Below are 22,199 nucleotides of genomic sequence, written 5' to 3'. Positions count from 1 at the left end.
TACCCTTGCAGGTCGTTTATGTGGGAGCAACGCAATTCAGAGTTTCCGACTAAGTTAATGATAATATTACATTTCAATTTACTAGCGTATACTTTTTCATAAAAACGAAATATAACGACTACTGTATTTATTTTGCGATCCTTCCTGTGGAAGCTACATATATAATATAGTAGTTCAATTTTTACCAAATTTAATTCTGAAATAATGAAAAATGTCAAATACCGAAGTATAATATGATAATAAATATTGTCAAGCGACTATCTTTTACCCGATATGCCCGGTCTACTAGATTCTTCGGAACGTATGTAATAGGTAGAAGGAAGCGTTTTCGACACTATAAATTTTATATTAGGTTGTCAAAAAAGTCTTGCGGTATTTTCGCTAGATGTCGCTGCAGGCGCGTAGTTCCAGATTTATTCGTTACTTCGGGTCATGCTATACCTTTTTAGAAAGCTCTTTTCTCGTGCTAGCACGTGTTTGATTGATTGTTGTATCTTTTTAGTCGTTCATGAATTAAATTATATATTTTACAGAAATACTACGATAAAGGCAAAAATGCATCTCAAGCCCCCAATAAAATTTGTTTCCATTTCCACAACGATGGTTTCAACGTTTTCGTTCTGGTGTAGAGGTGGTTGAAGATGCGCCACGCTCCGGAAGGCGGTCTAAGTTGGCCACAAGAGAGTCCTGTGAAAATTTGCTCTTCGAGTTTTTTGCCAATAGGGAAGCGAGCTTCTATAAGAGGGGCATTATGAAGTTGGCACCTCGTTGGGAACGCATTATCGAACAAAGCGGCGCATATTTGACTTGAATCACTTTATTGTAACCTATTTTATGAACAATTGAAAATTCAATAAAAATTCCGCAAGACTTTTTTGACAACCTAATATGTTCTTGATCAGCATCACTAGCTGAGTCGACCTAGTCATGTCCCTGTGTCCGTATGTCTGTCCGTTCTTATGGACGCTGAGATCCAGAAACTATAAAAGCTAGATTGTTGGGACTTGGCATGTAGATTTTTGAGGTTATTGCGCAGCGCAAGTTTGTTTCAACAAAGGTGCCACGCCCACGCTAACGCCCACAATCTTGAATATTTTTGAAAAATTTACGTGATATTTTGTTTCGATTATCAATTTCTAATTACATGCTAAAAATTATTTAACTCCGATCATTAATTTAAAAAATAAAAGCAAATAAAGTTTACAATCTTGGGAAAAGGCGCTTTCCCACTTGTATATCTCTATCTCCCTTACACTCCCTAAATGCTCCCATAACACTAAGCGGAGTAGCAAGGGTATAAAAACGTCTGGCTATATGTTAAATGCCAAGCCTTTACGGTGCGAATAATAACATAGCCCGCGGAAAAAAAAGAGAGGAATACTAAGGAAAACGAAGGTGGTCTCAAGAATAAACAATTTATTAAATTAAATCTTAGCGACATTGCATTTGCCTTTTATCGATACTGATGTTACCTTTGTTTTTGATTTTATATTTGCCTTTGCTCTTAGCTTCGAGGGCCGCGCCTAGCTGTTCAATCGTAAAGTAAACACAAGTCTCCCTTCGAGGCCCAAACTATTGCGTTCGAAGCTAAAATCATGTTGCCTTCCAATTTTCAACCAAATTGCATCTGTCAGCATAATATAATTTCACAATGGGATGCGACAGTTTCTGCATAAGAGCAAAAAAAAAGAGAACGCTATAGTCTTGACTATCTGGTTAGAAATACAAACGACTTAAATGTGTGGATTGTATGTAAATTTATTCTTGCCAGTTGCAAAGCCTATTTGATACTGAGATGAATTTAACAAAAAGACGCCGTCGTAGCAGCGTTGCCAAAAAAGAAAAAAGGTATAAGTAGTAGGGAAAGACGGGTTCTGGGACAATTAGCATATTAATGGCCCCCGCCCCCTTACTAATTAGCATATTAATGACCCCCGCCTCTCACTAATTAACATATTAATGACCCCCGCCTCTTCATTAATGTATGCGGGTTCTGGGACAATTAACATAATCCATAAATTATCTGATTTTAAGGGGTTTAGATGTCATAAAAATGTCACGATCATATCCATAAAGAGTATACTAAATTGCCCCCCCAACCCCACACCACCATGTGACAATACTGATCACGTGACCTTTTTGCCTCATTATCAGCAATTAATATTCAGCAGGTGTTGCTGTACACGGGAGAAAGGTCGCACACTTTCCCCACATCTCCATGTGACAATATTGATCACGTATCCTTTTCCTCATTATCAGCAATTAATATTCAGCAGGTGTTGCTGTGCACGTGAGAAAGGTCGCAAACCCAAAACATCTAAAGCTGGTTGCCTTAGAGGGACATGTCCGATCATGTTGGGGAATAACGTTTCCTATGATTGTAAAACTAATTTAGAAATCAAAAGAACCCCAAATAAAATAAATCCCACAAGTTAATGATTCTCAGATGTCGAATATTTTCAAACACACTTTTTTTTTCGCCCCAGAATGTTTAACTGGTAAATTTTTTCAAGATCTCTCCTTTCTACAAACGGGTCATAAACATATCATAAAAGGGATTCAAGCAAGAGCTACCCGAACATGCGCACCTGTCTATTACCTGACCGGAATAAAAGGGACACATGCACAAGTCTGAAGGCGCACGTCCATTGACAAAATCATGAGCCTCACGCCAACGACCTCACGGCTAAGTGCGAGCTCTAATACGTTCCCATAATAGGGGTTGAAGTCACGACCGCGCAACAACTCGCAAGTAGCCGACATATCTCAGTCAAGGAAATATTTTCCATTCTCCGTACCTGTAATTTTAACTCGAAATAAAATGTCAGAAGTTTATTTTGTACCATAAAAATACATTTATTCATTTACATTTATTTATTTTGGTATTGCGAACATTTTTTTTTTATATATAGAAATTTATTTTCTGCTATGATTCCGGCGATTTGCATAGAAGAAGCAGGCGCACGTTTCCGACGTCATTTCTGGATTACAAAATGTAAAGTGTTCACCATAATTCGTAGTTTTGAGGTCATGTCCACCTCGATTCATGAACATAGTTTTTGTGTTTAGAAGGTATTGAAAATGCTGACCAATTATCTCTCCTTTAAATTGTTCAATAAATTGGTCAATTTCCTCATGAAACTTAATTTGGTTAATTTTGTTTTCTTGCACATCCTTACACATCTAGTCTCAACTTTAAAATAATGTATAAAAATTATTTTATTGTTTTGAAGCTACTTTTAAAAAATGTGAAAATAATGTATGCATTGTTTAGAGCACAAACCCCGCCCTTAAGGTGTGTTTCACAATAGGGAAACCGGTTTCCTTTAAACCTGTTTAATGACGGACAGCCCATTTCCTCGACATTAATGAGCTGACGACTCCCAAAAAACGTCTGTAGAAATCGTTTCTTTTCCACACCTTTACAAATAATTTGTTTTCCGCTTGTAATTGTCCTTAGATACTTTCGAGTTTGTGGAAAACTATTTTCTCCATCGTTCCAAAAAATTTTGTGATGTGTATTGGTTAACCAAATTGCAGTCTTTCGAGATTTTGTATTTAGCAAAGTAAAATCATATGGTGGTTCTATTAAAAAACTATTATTCAAGTTTGGATCTTTTTCGAATACAATTCCAATTTCCTTTAGAAAAAATTAATATTATTATCAAAGAAACCTTGAACATCAATCGAAACAGTATCTTTCAACATTTTTCTAATGTTAAACAACTCGTTGTACTAGTCCGTTTAGTGGGTTATATTCAACTAAACGGTCTTGTATGAGGAGACAATAATCTTGGGTATTTTCATGACTTGGTGTCTTTAGTTCTATTGAAATTCTCACATCAATAGGACCAATTTTACTGATTCATTTTGATATGAAAGATCAACCACAATAATAGGGGTCTTCAATTTAAATTCATTTGGGGTCAAAAATTGTTGTGATTCACGATTAACTAGATTGAAATCTTGTATACATTTCATATAGGTGAGCATACTAATTCTTACTAAAATCAACATTCAGATTATCACATGGATATGACTCAGAATTCAAGTGAACTTTCAAGTTTGATAAGTTATTTGTGATAAGTTCTCCATTTAGTGTAAATCCAATTATGGCAAATCTTGGTTTGTTGCGGTTAGCCGACAATTTCACATTCCAGCTGTGTTGACTTCCATACCCCAATTTGGCGTTAACATATGAATCCCAACTCCGGAATGCGATTGGTAGGTTTACAGCACTTTTAATAATATCGTACATCTTAATTTTTTGCAAAATCGCTCAGAGTTACATGGGGAATTTTCCAGATTTTATTCGTAATTTCCAACTTAAAAGTTTGTTCATTTCTGGTTTGCTCAAACACATCACCAAGATTCTTAGTTAGCATCAACACTAGTTCATGCTTACAATTTAACAAAACTTTTTTATAATCCTCAGTCAATCCCAACAAATTTTTTAATGGTACAGAAAAATTTTAATTGGGGATCCCGTAGAAATTTCGTCTCCACTGCTCCATCCAGAATTTAATAGGTATTGACTTTGAAGATTATCCAGAGATATACAATTTTTAGGGTAGTAGCCATACCGACATAGACTTGACACGTTGGACTCGTTGTATTTAGTTGTTACCTAGCAGTATTTTGATGGTTACTTTCTTTTTAGTCTTGCTTTTGGATGGTTACTTTTTGTATAGTACCTGTACAGTACTTGATTTTGGATGGTTACTATCTGTATAGTATCTGTAAAGTACTTTGTTTTAGATGATAACTAAATGTTAACAAGTATTATGAGTCGCTATAGTCTCTTATTAAGAACTGTCAAAGTACACAAGTTAAAGTTTCTAAGATGTGTTAGCCAAACACACTTGCAGTGAACTATCATTACCTGACCGTCATCAAAGTCACATGCCCAAGACCCAAGGACATTGAATAAAATACTTCCCCTTCATTTGTACCTGGAGTTTTAATTACAGTCAGATACAAAATTTGTAGGATTATTCAATATTTCTTTATATATTTTATTATTGTAAACATATTTCATTAAATTCATAATAAATTATATTTTATGTATATTTGTATATAATTAATTTTCTTACTTCAGCCCTCTGTAAGAAACATGTCGCTTATTAATCTTCGTTCCAAGCGTAGATTTTCGCTTGGTTCCCATAGATAGATGTAAAATAGTTCTCACAATGTAATCTTTCTCAGATGCTGAATTATTTTTAAAGCATTCATTTGTTCCATCCCATAATAATATTGTAACATATTTCGAAGGCATCATTAGCTAGCATAGGAGCGCCTATCAATTTAATTTTTGATTGAAGTTTATGATAGAGGTGTTGGGACCTGGTAATATCGGTTTTTGTTGTCAACTATTTTTCTAGTTCTAGTTTTCTAATTCTATTCTATTTGTATACTATTTGTATGAGTAAGGCATCATTGTCTAAGATTCTGAATAAGTTTAATAAACTCTTTAATTACAATACTGATTAGCTGGTTACTATATATTTAGTAGATGTATACAAGTTGTTTAGTATCTGGTTTGATATGTTTAATAGATGTATACAAGTTGTTTACTAGATGTATACAAGTTGATTACTAGATGTTTAGTATCTGGCTACTATATATTTAGTAGATGTATACAAGTTGTTTAGTATCTGGTTACTATATATTTAGTAGATGTATACAAGTTGTTTAGTATCTGGTTTCTATATGTTTAATAGATGTATACAAGTTGTTTACTAGATGTATACAAGTTGTTTACTAGCTATTTAGTATCTGGTTACTATATATTTAGTAGATGTATACAAGTTGTTTAGTTCTGGTTACAATATATTTAGTAGATGTATGCAAGTTGTTTAGTATCTATGTTTAATAGATGTATATAAGTTGGTTACTAGATGTATACAAGTTGTTTACTAGCTGTTTAGTATCTGGTTTCTATATGATTAGTAGATGTATACAAGGTGTTTAATAGATGTATACAAGTTGCTTACTAGCTGTTTAGTAACTGGTTTATATATCTTTAATATCTGTTTACTTTAGCTGGTTACTAGTTGTTATTAACGTCTACGAGCTTTTATAGTCTTTTGTTAAGAATGATCAAAAATTCTTGATCACTAGACGACTTTCGATGTGAAGTAAAAACTTACACTCTGATTTTCAGTGTGTTTGCTATGTACGTAAGAAAGAATGCAAAGCCAAAATAGCTCAAGATTGATATATAAATCTTAGAGGAACATGTCCGATTATGTTAGGGGAAGATGTATCCTGTGATTGTAAAACTAATTAAGATATAAATTGTTCACAAGTTGTCTAAAAGCTGTGTAGAAGCTGCTTTGATAAACAATTTTGATTCATAATTACAGATATTAAGAATATATAATAATATCATCCACTTTAACTAGTATATTGTTAAAATAAAACATTTCCATTTTTCATATTCTTTCATCTTATGTAGATATAATAAATGTAATCTTAACTACGATAGCTAGCCTTACATCCCATAACTATAGTTATTAGCTACAATAAAATGTCTAGAAAGAACAAAATATATGAATGTCCAAAAACCATTTAAAACTAACTATAATTGGGAAAGTAATTGAAATCGCTCCGGCGTAATACAGTAAAAAACAAAAAACACTGTGATTATCCCATTTTCTATCACCATAACAAATATGTATACCCACACCTAAATGACCAATTATATCCTTTGTCCAAAAATGTCTGTGACTTTCACTTATAAATTTGTCACCGATAATTTAAATCCCATTAAGCAAACCACCCATTGCTAACCGTACCATAACCCCAGAGTCAAGTTGGTTACCTACAATAAACATAGGTGGTGGTGTAAAGGATTGCTAAAATGCATCGACGCAGGCGCAAATGTCATAAAAAATGATCATAAAAATATAATTAGGAAAGTATTTTTTATTTGCGAACCATTTATAACTGTTACCAACAACACAAATAGTTATGTTACAAAGGATTTGCTTCAATGCCTCGACGCAGGCGCAAAGGTCAAGGTATTGGAAAAAAATTCATGGAATATTATCCCTTCATAAAAGAGGTCATATAATATATAATTAGGAAAGTATTTTTTATTTGCGAACCATTTATAACTGTTACCAACAACACAAATAGTTATGTTACAAAGGATTTGCTTCAATGCCTCGACGCAGGCGCAAAGGTCAAGGTATTGGAAAAAAATTCATGGAATATTATCCCTTCATAAAAGAGGTCATATAATATATAATTAGGAAAGTATTTTTTATTTGCGAACAATTTATAAATGTTACCAACAACACAAATAGTATTTACAAAGGATTGCTAAAATACCTTGATGCAGGCGCAAAGGTCAAGGTAATGGAAAAATTCATGGAATATTATCCCTTGACCAAAAACGAAAGTTTCTTCTATTTGGATAATAAAAAAATATATATTAATTCAATACTTTGATTTTTCCATCAAAATGCTTGATAAATCTAGTTGTTTGATATTCTCTAACTAATTGAGTAATATGTTTTCATGTGCCTATTTAATTTACCAAAAACAGTATTAGTCTTCTCTCATAAAATCCCTCTAATTCCCCACCGGTGAAATATATGTTCCTCATATTTAATAATGATGGTTTGTCATAGATGGGTACTTGTAATTCATATTTAAGATACTTACATCCTTCTCTAACTAATATCCTTTTATCCATCATGTAAACAGGTTTAGAATTGTATTGCGTGCTTCAACCCCTAGCCACACCCACCACTGTAACAGATTTCACTTTTCCAATGGCTGCCCCAGCTACCTAAACTGTACATTTCTTTTGATTTTCTCTTTTCCTTTCTAAGCAATGTACACAATTTTTAAACTGGTTCTGACCTCCCTCTTTAATGGCATCCTCTACTTTATTTTCGTTATATTTCTGATCTTTTCCTAACAGTAGGTTGTTAAACTTTTATTATTTTATGGGATTATTGAGCACCCGAAATCCCTGATATTAAGTCATAACATGTAACTAGCAGAATATAGTAAAAGACATTAGACTCTAAAAAGACTAGATTTACCTACAATTCAATTTACCATCTACAATCCCTGGAGAAGAGCTTAGTATTTGCAGTTTAATTTTCAAATTTATTGATTTCACAGATTCCCGCTGGTAAATACCAATTTTTAACAAATGGCTGCCAACTCCATACCATTCAGACACTGGCTTACAACCTCATAGAACTGACTCTCAAGGTATCTGTAATGCACAATATATTTCTGTCTCTTTTCTTCTAATCAATATTAAAAAATTTCATAAACTGGTTTTGGAGTTCATTTTATTCTTAGAATTAAATTATTAAAAATTATTAAGCCAACAGAGATAATAATGATTTTGTGATAGTATCCCGTTAATAATACATACATAATTCTTATTTGTATATTTTCAAATTTTTTTATTTTAGAAAATTATTCATTAATCACATTCAAATAATATTCATAATATATCTTACAATTTTTTAAATTTATCAATAATGTTTCCCAATTATTAATATTAAATGACATTGCATCATATCTATTTTTAAGATTAAATATTAAGATGGGGTCGTCCTCGCGAGACATAGCGCTGACCAACTCACATTGCTCTGCCTCACCATTAAATTTAAGATACTCTAAGTCTGATATTGAATCCCTTATACGAAAAATCATCTCCTTAACTTCCAGGAGCAGTCGTGACAGCGGATTATTTTCGATTTCCGCATCGTGAAGATCAATTTGCTGTTGAAACTTGGTTGTCTCCACCATCAGCTCGGTGATTCGATTTTCCACGTTCTCAATATCAAAGAGATGGGAATCGTTACTGTTTTCGCTCTGCAAATCCACCAAGCGCCATTTCAGGATGTCCAACTCTTCTATAGTATCATAATAGATACTACCGAATTCTCGCCGCGACTCTTTGGAAACCTTTAAAATTTCCTTGAAGATTCCTATCTCAACCAACAAATCTTCATTTATTTTAAAATCACAGTGGTTGATTTGCTTGTTGATTTCAGTCATCTTATGTCCTTCGATTCAAATTTTGTACTGTTTTAGGTTTTGTAATCTCATCAACCAGGAAAAGACAGAACGTAGAATCGAGCAGGTACTTTATATCCAAGGATCAAACCCCCTCCCCCAAGAATCAAACCACCATCCTATGCGATTGGCTTAAGTAAAACCATTCCATACTGTGTCAAAGTGAGAAGAAGAATACATAAGAAACCGGAAATCAAAGGCAAAGTAAGATTGTAGGCCAGCATATATCGATATTGGGAACTGTTGTTATATGAGTACGCATACATTTAATTGTATTTAATATAATAGTTGTTGATAATTATAATTTTATAATGGTCATCATTAAGTAGGAGGAGTGGAAAAGAATTTTTATTCTTAATATTTAATCTTAAAAATAGATATGACGCAATATCATTTAATATTAATAATTGGGAAACATTATTGATAAATTTAAAAAATTGTAAGATATATTATGAATATTATTTGAATGTGATTAATGAATAATTTTCTAAAATAAAAAAATTTGAAAATATACAAATAAGAATTATGTATGTATTATTAACGGGATACTATCACAAAATCATTATTATCTCTGTTGGCTTAATAATTTTTAATAATTTAATTCTAAGAATAAAATGAACTCCAAAACCAGTTTATGAAATTTTTTAATATTGATTAGAAGAAAAGAGACAGAAATATATTGTGCATTACAGATACCTTGAGAGTCAGTTCTATGAGGTTGTAAACCAGTGTCTGAATGGTATGGAGTTGGCAGCCATTTGTTAAAAATTGGTATTTACCAGCGGGAATCTGTGAAATCAATAAATTTGAAAATTAAACTGCAAATACTAAGCTCTTCTCCAGGGATTGTAGATGGTAAATTGAATTGTAGGTAAATCTAGTCTTTTTAGAGTCTAATGTCTTTTACTATATTCTGCTAGTTACATGTTATGACTTAATATCAGGGATTTCGGGTGCTCAATAATCCCATAAAATAATAAAAGTTTAACAACCTACTGTTAGGAAAAGATCAGAAATATAACGAAAATAAAGTAGAGGATGCCATTAAAGAGGGAGGTCAGAACCAGTTTAAAAATTGTGTACATTGCTTAGAAAGGAAAAGAGAAAATCAAAAGAAATGTACAGTTTAGGTAGCTGGGGCAGCCATTGGAAAAGTGAAATCTGTTACAGTGGTGGGTGTGGCTAGGGGTTGAAGCACGCAATACAATTCTAAACCTGTTTACATGATGGATAAAAGGATATTAGTTAGAGAAGGATGTAAGTATCTTAAATATGAATTACAAGTACCCATCTATGACAAACCATCATTATTAAATATGAGGAACATATATTTCACCGGTGGGGAATTAGAGGGATTTTATGAGAGAAGACTAATACTGTTTTTGGTAAATTAAATAGGCACATGAAAACATATTACTCAATTAGTTAGAGAATATCAAACAACTAGATTTATCAAGCATTTTGATGGAAAAATCAAAGTATTGAATTAATATATATTTTTTTATTATCCAAATAGAAGAAACTTTCGTTTTTGGTCAAGGGATAATATTCCATGAATTTTTCCATTACCTTGACCTTTGCGCCTGCATCAAGGTATTTTAGCAATCCTTTGTAAATACTATTTGTGTTGTTGGTAACATTTATAAATTGTTCGCAAATAAAAAATACTTTCCTAATTATATTTTATATGACCTCTTTTATGAAGGGATAATATTCCATGAATTTTTTTCCAATACCTTGACCTTTGCGCCTGCGTCGAGGCATTGAAGCAAATCCTTTGTAACATAACTATTTGTGTTGTTGGTAACAGTTATAAATGGTTCGCAAATAAAAAATACTTTCCTAATTATATATTATATGACCTCTTTTATGAAGGGATAATATTCCATGAATTTTTTTCCAATACCTTGACCTTTGCGCCTGCGTCGAGGCATTGAAGCAAATCCTTTGTAACATAACTATTTGTGTTGTTGGTAACAGTTATAAATGGTTCGCAAATAAAAAATACTTTCCTAATTATATTTTTATGATCATTTTTTATGACATTTGCGCCTGCGTCGATGCATTTTAGCAATCCTTTACACCACCACCTATGTTTATTGTAGGTAACCAACTTGACTCTGGGGTTATGGTACGGTTAGCAATGGGTGGTTTGCTTAATGGGATTTAAATTATCGGTGACAAATTTATAAGTGAAAGTCACAGACATTTTTGGACAAAGGATATAATTGGTCATTTAGGTGTGGGTATACATATTTGTTATGGTGATAGAAAATGGGATAATCACAGTGTTTTTTGTTTTTTACTGTATTACGCCGGAGCGATTTCAATTACTTTCCCAATTATAGTTAGTTTTAAATGGTTTTTGGACATTCATATATTTTGTTCTTTCTAGACATTTTATTGTAGCTAATAACTATAGTTATGGGATGTAAGGCTAGCTACCGTAGTTAAGATTACATTTATTATACCTACATAAGATGAAAGAATATGAAAAATGGAAATGTTTTATTTTAACAATATACTAGTTAAAGTGGATAATTATGAATCAAAATTGTTTATCAAAGCAGCTTCTACACAGCTTTTAGACAACTTGTGAACAATTTATATCTTAATTAGTTTTACAATCACAGGATACATCTTCCCCCAACATAATCGGACATGTTCCTCTAAGATTTATATATCAATCTTGAGCTATTTTGGCTTTGCATTCTTTCTTACGTACATAGCAAACACACTGAAAATCAGAGTGTAAGTTTTTACTTCACATCGAAAGTCGTCTAGTGATCAAGAATTTTTGATCATTCTTAACAAAAGACTATAAAAGCTCGTAGACGTTAATAACAACTAGTAACCAGCTAAAGTAAACAGATATTAAAGATATATAAACCAGTTACTAAACAGCTAGTAAGCAACTTGTATACATCTATTAAACACCTTGTATACATCTACTAATCATATAGAAACCAGATACTAAACAGCTAGTAAACAACTTGTATACATCTAGTAACCAACTTATATACATCTATTAAACATAGATACTAAACAACTTGCATACATCTACTAAATATATTGTAACCAGAACTAAACAACTTGTATACATCTACTAAATATATAGTAACCAGATACTAAATAGCTAGTAAACAACTTGTATACATCTAGTAAACAACTTGTATACATCTATTAAACATATAGAAACCAGATACTAAACAACTTGTATACATCTACTAAATATATAGTAACCAGATACTAAACAACTTGTATACATCTACTAAATATATAGTAGCCAGATACTAAACATCTAGTAATCAACTTGTATACATCTAGTAAACAACTTGTATACATCTATTAAACATATCAAACCAGATACTAAACAACTTGTATACATCTACTAAATATATAGTAACCAGCTAATCAGTATTGTAATTAAAGAGTTTATTAAACTTATTCAGAATCTTAGACAATGATGCCTTACTCATACAAATAGTATACAAATAGAATAGAATTAGAAAACTAGAACTAGAAAAATAGTTGACAACAAAAACCGATATTACCAGGTCCCAACACCTCTATCATAAACTTCAATCAAAAATTAAATTGATAGGCGCTCCTATGCTAGCTAATGATGCCTTCGAAATATGTTACAATATTATTATGGGATGGAACAAATGAATGCTTTAAAAATAATTCAGCATCTGAGAAAGATTACATTGTGAGAACTATTTTACATCTATCTATGGGAACCAAGCGAAAATCTACGCTTGGAACGAAGATTAATAAGCGACATGTTTCTTACAGAGGGCTGAAGTAAGAAAATTAATTATATACAAATATACATAAAATATAATTTATTATGAATTTAATGAAATATGTTTACAATAATAAAATATATAAAGAAATATTGAATAATCCTACAAATTTTGTATCTGACTGTAATTAAAACTCCAGGTACAAATGAAGGGGAAGTATTTTATTCAATGTCCTTGGGTCTTGGGCATGTGACTTTGATGACGGTCAGGTAATGATAGTTCACTGCAAGTGTGTTTGGCTAACACATCTTAGAAACTTTAACTTGTGTACTTTGATAGTTCTTAATAAGAGACTATAGCGACTCATAATACTTGTTAACATTTAGTTATCATCTAAAACAAAGTACTTTACAGATACTATACAGATAGTAACCATCCAAAATCAAGTACTGTACAGGTACTATACAAAAAGTAACCATCCAAAAGCAAGACTAAAAAGAAAGTAACCATCAAAATACTGCTAGGTAACAACTAAATACAACGAGTCCAACGTGTCAAGTCTATGTCGGTATGGCTACTACCCTAAAAATTGTATATCTCTGGATAATCTTCAAAGTCAATACCTATTAAATTCTGGATGGAGCAGTGGAGACGAAATTTCTACGGGATCCCCAATTAAAATTTTTCTGTACCATTAAAAAATTTGTTGGGATTGACTGAGGATTATAAAAAAGTTTTGTTAAATTGTAAGCATGAACTAGTGTTGATGCTAACTAAGAATCTTGGTGATGTGTTTGAGCAAACCAGAAATGAACAAACTTTTAAGTTGGAAATTACGAATAAAATCTGGAAAATTCCCCATGTAACTCTGAGCGATTTTGCAAAAAATTAAGATGTACGATATTATTAAAAGTGGTGTAAACCTACCAATCGCATTCCGGAGTTGGGATTCATATGTTAACGCCAAATTGGGGTATGGAAGTCAACACAGCTGGAATGTGAAATTGTCGGCTAACCGCAACAAACCAAGATTTGCCATAATTGGATTTACACTAAATGGAGAACTTATCACAAATAACTTATCAAACTTGAAAGTTCACTTGAATTCTGAGTCATATCCATGTGATAATCTGAATGTTGATTTTAGTAAGAATTAGTATGCTCACCTATATGAAATGTATACAAGATTTCAATCTAGTTAATCGTGAATCACAACCATTTTTGACCCCAAATGAATTTAAATTGAAGACCCCTATTATTGTGGTTGATCTTTCATATCAAAATGAATCAGTAAAATTGGTCCTATTGATGTGAGAATTTCAATAGAACTAAAGACACCAAGTCATGAAAATACCCAAGATTATTGTCTCCTCATACAAGACCGTTTAGTTGAATATAACCCACTAAACGGACTAGTACAACGAGTTGTTTAACATTAGAAAAATGTTGAAAGATACTGTTTCGATTGATGTTCAAGGTTTCTTTGATAATAATATTAATTTTTTCTAAAGGAAATTGGAATTGTATTCGAAAAAGATCCAAACTTGAATAATAGTTTTTTAATAGAACCACCATATGATTTTACTTTGCTAAATACAAAATCTCGAAAGACTGCAATTTGGTTAACCAATACACATCACAAAATTTTTTGGAACGATGGAGAAAATAGTTTTCCACAAACTCGAAAGTATCTAAGGACAATTACAAGCGGAAAACAAATTATTTGTAAAGGTGTGGAAAAGAAACGATTTCTACAGATGTTTTTTGGGAGTCGTCAGCTCATTAATGTCGAGGAAATGGGCTGTCCGTCATTAAACAGGTTTAAAGGAAACCGGTTTCCCTATTGTGAAACACACCTTAAGGGCGGGGTTTGTGCTCTAAACAATGCATACATTATTTTCACATTTTTTAAAAGTAGCTTCAAAACAATAAAATAATTTTTATACATTATTTTAAAGTTGAGACTAGATGTGTAAGGATGTGCAAGAAAACAAAATTAACCAAATTAAGTTTCATGAGGAAATTGACCAATTTATTGAACAATTTAAAGGAGAGATAATTGGTCAGCATTTTCAATACCTTCTAAACACAAAAACTATGTTCATGAATCGAGGTGGACATGACCTCAAAACTACGAATTATGGTGAACACTTTACATTTTGTAATCCAGAAATGACGTCGGAAACGTGCTCCTGCTTCTTCTATGCAAATCGCCGGAATCATAGCAGAAAATAAATTTCTATATATAAAAAAAAAATGTTCGCAATACCAAAATAAATAAATGTAAATGAATAAATGTATTTTTATGGTACAAAATAAACTTCTGACATTTTATTTCGAGTTAAAATTACAGGTACGGAGAATGGAAAATATTTCCTTGACTGAGATATGTCGGCTACTTGCGAGTTGTTGCGCGGTCGTGACTTCAACCCCTATTATGGGAACGTATTAGAGCTCGCACTTAGCCGTGAGGTCGTTGGCGTGAGGCTCATGATTTTGTCAATGGGCGTGCGCCTTCAGACTTGTGCATGTGTCCCTTTTATTCCGGTCAGGTAATAGACAGGTGCGCATGTTCGGGTAGCTCTTGCTTGAATCCCTTTTATGATATGTTTATGACCCGTTTGTAGAAAGGAGAGATCTTGAAAAAATTTACCAGTTAAACATTCTGGGGCGAAAAAAAAAGTCTGTTTGAAAATATTCGACATCTGAGAATCATTAACTTGTGGGATTTATTTTATTTGGGGTTCTTTTGATTTCTAAATTAGTTTTACAATCATAGGAAACGTTATTCCCCAACATGATCGGACATGTCCCTCTAAGGCAACCAGCTTTAGATGTTTTGGGTTTGCGACCTTTCTCACGTGCACAGCAACACCTGCTGAATATTAATTGCTGATAATGAGGAAAAGGATACGTGATCAATATTGTCACATGGAGATGTGGGGAAAGTGTGCGACCTTTCTCCCGTGTACAGCAACACCTGCTGAATATTAATTGCTGATAATGAGGCAAAAAGGTCACGTGATCAGTATTGTCACATGGTGGTGTGGGGTTGGGGGGGCAATTTAGTATACTCTTTATGGATATGATCGTGACATTTTTATGACATCTAAACCCCTTAAAATCAGATAATTTATGGATTATGTTAATTGTCCCAGAACCCGCATACATTAATGAAGAGGCGGGGGTCATTAATATGTTAATTAGTGAGAGGCGGGGGTCATTAATATGCTAATTAGTAAGGGGGCGGGGGCCATTAATATGCTAATTGTCCCAGAACCCGTCTTTCCCTACTACTGGTATATATATATATATATGTATGTCGGTTTTCTGTTATATAGGATAGAGATGGCATTATGCGCCTAAATAAAAGATTTAACTAAAGACTTCAACCGTTCATGAGCATCCCGGCCCGCCCTGAAACACAGTTTCTGAATTTGGTAAAACGGCAACCTTCGTGATTGGCCTGATAATCTCTCCTGTTGATGTCCTCAGCTTGACTTCTCGAACGAGGTTGTCCTTCCCTGGATAGGGTTCCATAACCCTTGCGATGTGCCAAGATGCTGGTGGTGTATTGTACTCCTTAACGAGATCTACATCACCGATCGAGAGGTTGGGTGTTGAAGTGGTCCATTTTGGACGTTGTTGCAGAGTAGTAAGATACTCCTGATGCCATTTCATCCAGAATCCTTGAAGCATAGCCTGGATGCTTTGCCAATATCCTAATCGGCTCACAGGGATCGCCCAATTAAGAAGTGGGCGGGTGATAAGTAGTTGTTTTCGGTATCCGATGTGTAGTATAAGGGTCGTGAATTTATCACTGCGCTGATTTGAGCAAGGAAGGTGCGCATTTGTTCAAAGGAGAGCGTTGAATGGCCGGTGACTCGGCGCAGGTGCAGTTTGACACAGCGAACTGCCGACTCCCATTTCCCTCCCCAATGAGGAGCTCTCGGGGGAATGAATTCCATCATACGCCAGAGTGGATGTGACGATGTCCTTATATCGTTGTGATGACAGCAATTCTTGCATTTCGCAAGATCGCTGAAGATCGTGCTACACGTGCCACGTAGGGATATGAAGCGCCGCAAGACAGCCAAGAAGGTTTCTGCTGTCAGGTTTGTGCCAAGTTCCAGTATGCCCGAGGTGACCATGCAGACAAACAGGCAAATGTAGCCCTTGCTGATATGTGGCTTCCGAACTTTGGCTCGTGTTCCAGGATCAGCTTCGAGATTCGGTGCGTTTTTGATAGCAAAACTGGTTGATTTGCCTCTCGTGACAATTGAGATTAGTGCAGTCGTCCGCTAACCCTCAGCAAATCATTTTCGTCTATCATTGGTGCAAGTTTGACCAGCTGCGATCGGCTCCTTATGGGTTTCTTGGCAATAAGCAATTGATGAACAGCGAAGCGCATGTTTTATACAAATAATCCTTGCTGCCTTAATCTCTCCAAATGTAAGAGCTATAGAGGCCTTATCGCAGGATGGATTTCGTGTCCGGTGAATAAATCGATTCACATAGGCGACAATGTGAACGAGCTTTAGCCAAGAAGAAACTCGTGCGATCAGCTAATCGAGTGAATGAACCTGAGTTGCAACAGTCACTGAAACCAAACAGTTGAAAGAGATAAGTCGAATCGTGAATCGTTCAACTTTACCAGGTCCAATCCACCAAAATGGAAGTCGATGAGGTCAGCAGCCATCACACCCCTGGGAGCACAGTCAGCTGGGTTTGATTTGGAGTCTACGTGCCGCCAGTCCTTCCTAGGAATACTGTCAAGGATTTCCGAGGTACTGTCTCCAAAAAAAGGGTTTTGTTGGGCTGGTGCATAGGATAACCAGGAGAGTACTATTGAAGAGTCGGACCTGACAAAAACAGTTATATTCTTGTGGCGTAATCCAGTAGAGATCAAACGAATGAGTTGGCTTAGAAGAAGTGCTGCGCGAAGAAGTAACTTCTGAGACTCTTCTGCGCGATAGAAAGACGATAGTACACATTTTACAAAAACAAAATAATGGAAAAAAACAACCCAAGAAAAAAGGGGTCGCGGTAATATTCCGTTACACCTTTTTTTCTGAAAATTATTTGGCCTTCCTTATGACCCACGCTATTATTTTTCGCCCGAGCGTCATTTCGTTGCGCGATTTGTCTGTGTACAGTGCGGTTTTGTATCAATTTTGTGCGTTTTAAAAATATTGCTTTTTTTTTCTAAATATTATTGAATGAATTCCATCATACGCCAGAGTGGATGTGACGATGTTCTTATATCGTTGTGATGACAGCAATTCTTGCATTTCGCAAGATCGCTGAAGATCGTGCTACACGTGCCACGTAGGGATATGAAGCGCCGCAAGACAGCCAAGAAGGTTTCTGCTGTCAGGTTTGTGCCAAGTTCCAGTATGCCCGAGGTGACCATGCAGACAAACAGGCAAATGTAGCCCTTGCTGATATGTGGCTTCCGAACTTTGGCTCGTGTTCCAGGATCAGCTTCGAGATTCGGTGCGTTTTTGATAGCAAAACTGGTTGATTTGCCTCTCGTGACAATTGAGATTAGTGCAGTCGTCCGCTAACCCTCAGCAAATCATTTTCGTCTATCATTGGTGCAAGTTTGACCAGCTGCGATCGGCTCCTTATGGGTTTCTTGGCAATAAGCAATTGATGAACAGCGAAGCGCATGTTTTATACAAATAATCCTTGCTGCCTTAATCTCTCCAAATGTAAGAGCTATAGAGGCCTTATCGCAGGATGGATTTCGTATCCGGTGAATAAATCGATTCACATAGGCGACAATGTGAACGAGCTTTAGCCAAGAAGAAACTCGTGCGATCAGCTAATCGAGTGAATGAACCTGAGTTGCAACAGTCACTGAAACCAAACAGTTGAAAGAGATAAGTCGAATCGTGAATCGTTCAACTTTACCAGGTCCAATCCACCAAAATGGAAGTCGATGAGGTCAGCAGCCATCACACCCCTGGGAGCACAGTCAGCTGGGTTTGATTTGGAGTCTACGTGCCGCCAGTCCTTCCTAGGAATACTGTCAAGGATTTCCGAGGTACTGTCTCCAAAAAAAGGGTTTTGTTGGGCTGGTGCATAGGATAACCAGGAGAGTACTATTGAAGAGTCGGACCTGACAAAAACAGTTATATTCTTGTGGCGTAATCCAGTAGAGATCAAACGAATGAGTTGGCTTAGAAGAAGTGCTGCGCGAAGAAGTAACTTCTGAGACTCTTCTGCGCGATAGAAAGACGATAGTACACATTTTACAAAAACAAAATAATGGAAAAAAACAACCCAAGAAAAAAGGGGTCGCGGTAATATTCCGTTACACCTTTTTTTCTGAAAATTATTTGGCCTTCCTTATGACCCACGCTATTATTTTTCGCCCGAGCGTCATTTCGTTGCGCGATTTGTCTGTGTACAGTGCGGTTTTGTATCAATTTTGTGCGTTTTAAAAATATTGCTTTTTTTTTCTAAATATTATTAATTGCTTAAGATATTTAAATATCCCCCTCAACAAAGGGTTCGAAATTACGTGCTTATCGTGAGCTGTACGATTATTTAAAGCTGTTTACGGACAAGCTAGCTGTGGACATTACTTGGCGTGTAACTGCGGATCCAACGATTCTCAACATATTTCATTGTAAAAGGTAATGTCTTCTAGTTTATTTTTACTTTGACTGAACAAAAAATAATTATTGTTTCTGTTTCCTTTAGAAATGGTTATTAATAAATTTCTTATGTCGACGGAGCTGGACCTAAATAACATTGATCAGCAAAATTTCCTACATGCCAGTGTCCGTGTATACAAGCGGACAAAGCCCTTATACACAAAATAAATGCAAAATATTGAAAGTATAATAAAATATGTTTTTATTCAAGTTTTTCCAATTGGGAAAGACTCTTCTAGATATCTTCTACAAGCAAATGTAAAATCACTTCGGAGTGACTTCCAGAAGTGACTACGGCGACACTTTTAGAAGTTACTTCGGCGATATCGCAATCGGATCGCGGAAGTGACTCCCGTCGGGAAGAGATGTGCCACTTCGGCGGCACTTCTCGGAGTCACTTCGGCGACACTTCCAGAAGTGACTTCGGCGACACTTCCAGAAGTGACTTCGGCGACACTTCCAGGAGTAACGCAGTAGTGCCTTCGAGAAGTGTCGCCGAAGTGGCCAGATAATCTGATTTCTGGAATGCTAGGTCCAAGCCTAGTAGCCCCAAAGTCGATCACAAAGGCAAAGAGCGAAACTTCCTTAGCCACTTAAGGAGACGACAAGAAGCTGTCTGTTCCTACGAGCAATCAGAAACGAACGTCTCTGAGTCCGCTCACGCCTAAAGTTAGGCCACAAATCCAGACAAAGTCCGTAAAGTCGCTAGCAACTCGTTCTCAGGCAAAAATTAATAACGAAATTGCAATTGCAGCCATCGCGCGGTTCATCACGGTGTCCGACCGAATGAGCCATTTCAGAGCGACGATTGAAACTCCAGGGCCGTCATCTCCGCCCGTCCGCACCTGCAAAGTCCGTAAGGAACAAGTCCGCTCACTCTGGGACAAAGCCGAGAAAGAATTTGAAGCGTGTCTAGACACGATTTCCAGCATTACGACTGTAGGGGCGGAAGAGATTCTGGCGACTCTGCACCGAAAATATGAATATTGCTATTCGGTGTTAGGAGCTAGCGGTTCAGGTCAGTGAGCTAATCGACCGAGCCAATTCTCAGCATCCGCCCACGAGCACCAATCATCAGTCCACTTACATTCCGTCTGGGTGCCGGTTACCGCCATGCGATACTGAAGTATTTAAAATGGCCAACATTTAGGGATATTTTTACAGCAGTTTATGTCAATAATTCTAGGTACGTCGGTCGAAAAACTTTTTCATCTCAACCCTAAAACTAGCGGCGAGGCTAAGGCAATCGTAGCCAAGTCCCCTCTCACAAATGAGGGTTTCGATTCAGCATGGGCAGCGCTTCGAGACCGTTTCGAAAATAAGAGACTGCTAGTAAACAGCCAACTCAAACTCCTTTTTAATTTGAGTTCCGTAAGTTCTGGCCAGGCACAATCCAAGGGTGTTTGATAGCGCTGGCTCATTCCAGCATTTCCACAGAGAGCTGGGACTGTCTCCTGGTATTCCTGTGCGCCAGCAGATTACCTTAAGGGAGCAGTCCCTTTCATCCAAGTCCGACATTCCGACCTGGGATGAAATGAACACGTTTCTTAGCGACCGATACCGAACGCTAGTGGCGATTGAGGATATGAAACCCAGCACCAGCAATCACTCTAACGCTAACAGTCGTTTTCTTCAGATGTCTGTGGATGCGCGAACGAACTACATCAAAAAAAAGCAGCTTTGCCTAAATTGTTTCGCGAGAGGCCACCAGCTACGTGTATGTACTAGCACTCACAGCTGTTTCACATGTCGAGCGCGGCATCATACACTGTTGCATAAAGGCAACCCCAATTCCCGTGGATCAACTTCCGCAATTAGCTCTGCAGCAGGCCCACAAAATCCAGCGGTACAGGGGGGCGCCACCGGTTCAGAAAATCTGCCCCGTGTGCAGAACTATTTAGCAACCGGTGCTATAGCGGTTTTGCTAGGCACGGCCATTATTGATATATGCCACTTGGGAACGAACTACAGGGCTCGCGCTCTGATAGACTCGGGTTCTGAGGCTACGTTTATTACGGAACACCTGTTCAATCTGATTAAGCTGCCATTCCGCCATATCCAAGCCCAAGTTTCGGGCTTAAATCAGACCGTTTCCGCTCAGACGACCAGGCTCTGCCATTTTTCTATTCGAGCCCCTAATAAGTCCGGCCTTCAGCTAGAAACCGCAGCTTACGTTTTGCCTGAATTGGCCGAAAAGCGAGATGCGTTGATTGATTTACCTGCCATTCCCCTGGCAGATCCAACATTTTTAGAGAGTTCCCAGATAGATGTTCTGATCGGAGCCGACATTTTACCGTCCGTGTTGCTGAGCGGCACGCGCACAAACATTTGTGGTTCTCTCCTAGGTCAGGAAACTATTTTCGGCTGGGTGCTTACCGGCCCAGTTGCTAGTACATCTAGCCAAAATCGGGTATCTGCTTTCACGACCCAGATAACCGAAACGAGTGTCAGGGGCTTGGAAAAACTTCTCACTAAGTTTTGGGAGGTGGAGAACGTACCAACTAAGAGGCTAAAAGAATCCAATTCCTATTGCGAGAGCAATTTTCTCAAAGCCACCACGAGAGACGCAAGCGGTAGATACGTGGTAACTTTACCGTTTCGCAAACCCGAAAATTTCGGATCCGAATTGGGGCACTCGCGATCTATTGCCCTAGCTCAGTTTCTTAGAAACGAAAACCGTTTGAAAAGAGACTTTGCATTAAAAGAGCAATATGACTCAGTCATTCAAGAATAT

The 22,199-nt window shown here is 36.1% G+C and overlaps 1 protein-coding gene across 2 annotated transcripts in view; it reads left to right on the top strand.

Annotated features, from left to right (window-relative positions):
* LOC108013876 (gastrin/cholecystokinin type B receptor-like) overlaps positions 1–22,199 on the top strand; it is a 304,395-nt gene that overhangs the window by 1,767 nt on the left and 280,429 nt on the right. The window lies entirely within an intron of this gene.

This window comes from Drosophila suzukii, unplaced genomic scaffold (assembly GCF_043229965.1).
Source record: "Drosophila suzukii unplaced genomic scaffold, CBGP_Dsuzu_IsoJpt1.0 scf_17, whole genome shotgun sequence".
Taxonomy (NCBI): Eukaryota; Metazoa; Arthropoda; class Insecta; order Diptera; family Drosophilidae; genus Drosophila; species Drosophila suzukii.
This window is presented reverse-complemented; position numbering and strand designations above follow the sequence as displayed.